Source organism: Eulemur rufifrons, chromosome 1 (genome assembly GCF_041146395.1).
Source record: "Eulemur rufifrons isolate Redbay chromosome 1, OSU_ERuf_1, whole genome shotgun sequence".
Lineage (NCBI taxonomy): Eukaryota > Metazoa > Chordata > Mammalia > Primates > Lemuridae > Eulemur > Eulemur rufifrons.
Genome location: NC_090983.1, coordinates 99,927,332 through 99,933,034, shown reverse-complemented (window position 1 = coordinate 99,933,034; position 5,703 = coordinate 99,927,332). Strand labels below are relative to the sequence as shown.

The 5,703-nt window shown below is 35.6% G+C and overlaps 1 pseudogene; it reads right to left on the bottom strand.

Annotated features, from left to right (window-relative positions):
- Window positions 1-4,237: 4,237 nt before the first annotated feature.
- On the bottom strand, window positions 4,238-4,337 carry LOC138387782 (U6 spliceosomal RNA; annotated as a pseudogene).
- Between the last annotated feature and the right edge of the window lie 1,366 nt (window positions 4,338-5,703).

Here is a 5,703-nt window from a genome sequence, read left to right as displayed (position 1 = left end):
GCTTTCAAGAAGAGCAGAGTCAGGCAGTAGAGATAACGTCACAGGAAACTCCACACCATGCTGTAGATGCTGCCTAGATGCCTGGGCAGGGCTTCTTCTCTGGGAGGCTGGAGGGGAGCACACCATGATCTTGCAAAGATGTCTAGATCCTTAGAGACAGAGACTATGTTTTGTACTTCTTCCCCAAACCCCACAGCAGTTGGCATAGTGGAGTGCAAGGAAGTGGCAGGTGATTGAAAATACTTGGTGTGGAAGTAACAAAATCTTCTCCCATGGTTATCAATTTCAGAGTATGGCTAGCCCAGCCCTGTGGCTATTTCCACCTGGTTCTGTGTCACAGCCCCTTGATTTACCCGGGCAACACTTCCTGATCTATTTCCATCCTCCAAACCAAGCACAGTCTCCTACATTCAGCCATTCTCTCTCTTTCTCTATCTCTCTTTGAAAATCTTGCTTCTGCTACCTAGTATTTGAGACAATAGCTAACCCTTCTATAGCTTATAGTAGCATTGTCTATTTATATTTTATCTTTAGTTTCCTATCTCAACTACCATTCAGACTGGGATACATCTATTGTCCCTATGTCATTGTGAGAATTATATGAGTTAGTTCCTGTAAAGCACTAAGAACAATGTCTGGCAAATAGTGGGTTCTCAACAAATGCTTTTATTAGCTAGTATATCTTTGTGTACTTTAATGAAAGTTTCTGAGTGACAGAGACTTAAAACTAATTGCTGAGTCAAAGGGTAGACAACTTTGAAATCTGCCAATTAGCAATTTTCACTCCCACTTCCACAGAACATGAAAGTCCCAATTTTACCACCAAATTAATATATTGTATTAATTTGTAAAATTTAAAAAATCCAACGTATGAAAAACAGCAGTTTATGGCTAGCTTAAATTGCATTTTCTTGGTGAAGAGTGAGCTTGTACATCTATTAGATATAGTCATCTATAGCCTATTTGTGCTTTGTTTGTGAATGGGCTGCTAATACCCTTTGCTCATCTTCCTTTGTGTTGATTCTTTCTATTCTTATTGATTATTGTGGCTCTTTATATATTGTATACAACATATGCAAATATTTTCTTCCTGTCATGGTCTTTTGACTATGGCCTACTGATCTTCTTACTCTTTATAACTGCTTCCAGTTAATTTTAGGGAGCACAGGGCACCAGCTCTCCAGCCAAGAACAGTTATAAACCTTGGACACAGTATTAAGAAAATTGATTTGTGGTTATAGGAGAACCACCGAGGCAGGAAGACTTGAAGGGCTCAGATTCCATGGAAAGGAGAACCCCAGGAAGGTATATCTGACATTTGGTGCCCGTTTTTCTCCAGAGGCATTTTCTCATATGCAAGTGGTGGCTGAGAAAGCTGAGAAGCATTGACGATAATCTCTTGAGGGTCCGGAGAAAATGGAGTTCAGGGCCCACCGATGAGGGATTCTGGTAAGCACCCCAGCATTTAGGTGAGGTCTCTAACTTATTAATGTCTTCATCTGTACGGTACATTTGTTACAATCAGTGAACAAATATGGGTGCATTATTATGAACTAAAGTCCATAGTTTTATTACCCTTTGTGTGGTAAAGTACTGTGGGTTTTGACAAATGCATAATGTCACGTATCCACCGTTACAGTATCATAAAGAACAGTCTCATTGCCCTTAAAATCCCCTAATGAGTAGGTTTTACCTAGTCATTCTGGCCCTCCCCAAGTCCTTGGCAACCACATCTCTACAGTTCTGCTTTTTCTAGAATGTTATATGGTTGGAATCATACAGAATGCAGCCTTTTCAGATTGGCTTCTTATGCTTGGTAATATGCATTTAAGATTCTTTCATGTCTACTGGTGACTTGGTAGCTCTTTTTATTTTTTTGTAGATGTTCTTTATTAGGCTTAGGAAGTTCTCTATTCTTAGTTTGCTAAGAGTTTTTAACATATGTAAGTGTTAGATTTCATCAAATGCTTTTTGTGCATCTATTGATATGATTGTATGATTTTTCTTCTTTAGCCTATTGATGTGATGAATTGTATTTGAATTTTTAAATGGTCAAATCAGCCTTACATACCTGGAATAAATTTCACTTGGTTATGGTGTATAATTTTGTTGATTTAATTTAGTAATATTTGATTGAGAACATTTGCAGCTATGTTCATGAAATATATTGGTATGTGGTTCTCCTTTCTTGTGATGTGTTTATCTGATTTTGGTATTAGGGTAATGCTGACCCTATAGAGAAAGGTAGGAAGTGTTTTTTTTGCTTCTGCTTTCTCGAAGAGGTTGTAGAGAATCAGTATCATTTCTTCCTCAGATGTTTGGTAGAATTCAATAGTGAAACCCTCCAGACCTGGTACTTTGTGCTTTGGAAGGTTAATTTCTGATTCACATTTTTGATAGAGACTTATTCAGATCATCTATTTCTTCAAGAAAGATATTTTTCATAGAATTTTTCCAGTTCATCTAAGTTATCACATTTGCAAACATAGAATTGCTTATAATATTCCTTTATTATTCTTTTAATATCCACAGATTCAGTAATAATTGTCTCTCTTTCATTTCTGATTTTAGTAATTTGTGCTTTATCTCATTCCCTCTTGGTTAGCCTGCTTAGAGGCTTATTAAGTTGATCAATTTATTAATCAATTTTAATGATCTTGAAAAATATCAGCTTTTAATTTCATTGATTTTTATCTACTGATACCCTGTTTTCAATTTCATTGATTTCTGCCTTGATTTAAATTATTTCTTCTCTTTGACTTTTTTTAGGTTTATATTACTCTTTTTTCCCTCTGGTTTCCTATGGTGGAAGTTTATATTGTTAATTTCAGATCTTTCTTTTTTCTAATGTATGCATTCAGTGCTATAAACTTTCCTCTAAGCACTACTTTTGCTGCATCCCATACATTTTGATAATTTGTGTTTTCATTTTTACTTTGTCCACAGTATTTTTTTTTTTTTTGAAACCTTTTCTTTGACCCATGTGTTATTTAGGAGTGTGTTTAATCTTCAAATATTTTGGCATTTTCTAGGTATCTTTCTGTTATTGATTTCTAGTTTAATTCCACTGTGGTTTGAGAGCCGACATTATATGGTTCCTATTCTTTTAAATTTGTTAAAGTACTTTTATATCTCAGAATATGCTCTATCTTGATAAATGTTCAATTTGGGCTTGAGAAGAATTTATATTCTTCTGAGATTGGATAAAATATTTTATAAATGTCAATTAAACCCAGTAAATTGATAGTGTTTTTCAGTTCAACTATCAATACATCCTTACCAATTTTCTGCTTGCTGGGTCTGTCAATTAATGATGGAGAAATGTTGAAGTTTCCAAATGTAATGGTGGATTTATTTCTTTTTGCAGTTCTAGCAGGTTTTGCCTAACATATTTTGGTGCTTTTTTGTTAGACACATATATGCTAAGAATTGTTATATATTCTTGGAGAATTAATTCCTTAAACACTATGTAATGTCCCACTTTATTCCTGATAATTTCCCTTGTTCTGAAGTTTGCCTTGTTTGAAATTAATATGGTTACTCCAGTTTTGTTTTTTTTTTTTTTTTTTTTTGGCTAGTGTTATCTTAGCTTATCTATTTCCATTCATTTATTTTTAATCTATCTGTATCTTTATATTTAAAGTGGGTTTCTGGTACACAACCTATAATTGAGTTTTTATTTATTTATTTTTTTGATTAAAATGATAGTACATGTATTCATTCCTACAGTTAAAAGTACAACAAAAGGAATATAATATGCATACCATCAAAACTATTAGTCAATGTTTGATTGAGAACGAATGGAATCAACATTTTGCTTAATTCAGCCATTGATACCAATCTCCCTTGATAAGTTTCCTGCCAGTAGTAGTTGGAAGGAATTGAGAAATGTGGACTCAGCTGGCATGGTTAACAACTCAGAGGCAGTTTTGGTTTATTGCCATTAAATTCGTGGACAGAATTCTGTTTTATCTGTTCTCACCAGTTTCCTGCTTTTGCTCCAAATACAGATAGCTCCCAAAAGATTCAACTTTTTGCAAGCCTATGAAATCACTCTGTGGTTTTGTTCAAGGATAGTAAATAGATTCTTAATCACTTTAATTTAGCTTAGTATTAACCTTGCAAAAAGTGTCTTGTTTAACAAAGCTTCAGACAAAAGATATTTAAGAAACTCTATTCATTTCAGTAAGAAAAAAAAAATCAGAATGTAACTGGAAAAACGTTCTTGCATACATCCAAAAATATGGAACGCTTCACGAATTTGCGTGTCATCCTTGCGCAGGGGCCATGCTAATCTTCTCTGTATCGTTCCAATATAATTGAGTTTTTAAAAACACACTTTGACAGTTTATTTTTTTTTTAGTTTGTATATTTAGGCCATTCATATTTAAAGTGATGACTGATGTGGTTGGATTAATATCTACCATATTTGTAACTGCTTTCATTACCCTTTTTCTTTTCTTTTTTAAATTTTTTTACTCTTTCATTCCTTTTCTGTCTTCTCTGGTTTTAATTGAGTATTTTATATGATTCTATTTCTCTCTTTTCTTAGCATATCAATTATACTTCCTGAATTTTTTTAAGTTGTTGCCCTAAGGTCTGCGGTAGACATTTACAACTAATTTAAGTTCATTTTCAAATGACCCTGTACTTCCTCATGGGTAGTGCAGTTACCTTGTAATGAGGCAAACCCAATTCCTTCCTCCCTTCCCTTATAACATTGTTGTCATTCATTTCACTTATCCTCAAGCTATAATCCCAACCCAATAGCATTTTTGCTATTATTACTTTGAACAAACAGTTAACTATTAGATCAATTAAGAATAAAAGATATTGGTACACTGTGATACAATGGAAATATATATTTTAGTTTTCATTCCCATTTTCTGGCATATAGCTGCTAAACCTCTTGGAATATCCGAAGTGATAAGTGTCTTTTGTATGCTACTGAGATGACTGGTGGCTGGGGGCATCCCAGATAGCCTTTGGATGGGGGCCTTGGTTGCCAGGGGAACCAATTATGTGATTAGAAAGTTGCAACTTTCAGTTCTTTTCAACTTCCAGGGAGAGGAGAGGGGCTGAAGGTTGAGTGGATCACCAGTTGTCAGTGATCTAATCAGTCATGCCTACATACTGAAGCCTCCACAAAAAATCCCAAAGGATGAGGTCTGGAGGTCTTCTGGGTTGTTAAACACATGGAGGTGTGGGAGGGTGTCACAGCCACAGGAGGCGTAGAAGCTCCGAGCCCCTTCTGCCATACCTTACTCTAGGCATCTCTTCCACTTGGCTGTTAAATGTAAGTAATGTGTTTCCCAGGGTTCTGTGAGTCATTCTAGCAAAGGGTAGAACCCAGGAATGAGGTTGTGAGAACTTGTGATTTGTAGCCAAGTTGAATAGAAGTTGTGTCTGACCAAGGGACCTACTACTTGTGATTGATGTCTGAAGTGGGGGGGGGGGGGCAGTCTTGTGGGACTTGTGGTGTCTGCACTAATTCTGGTTAGTGTGAGAACTGAATTGAATTGTAGGACACCCCATTGGTGTCTGCAGAGTACTGGAAAATCCCCACACATTGGATCACAGAAGTGTTCTGTATTGAGTGTGAGTGAAAAGAAAGACAGTTTGATTTTTCCCTATATCATCTTCTTTAATTCCTTTTCTAACACTCCTCCTTTTTATATGTAGATCCAAGTTGCTGACTGGCAT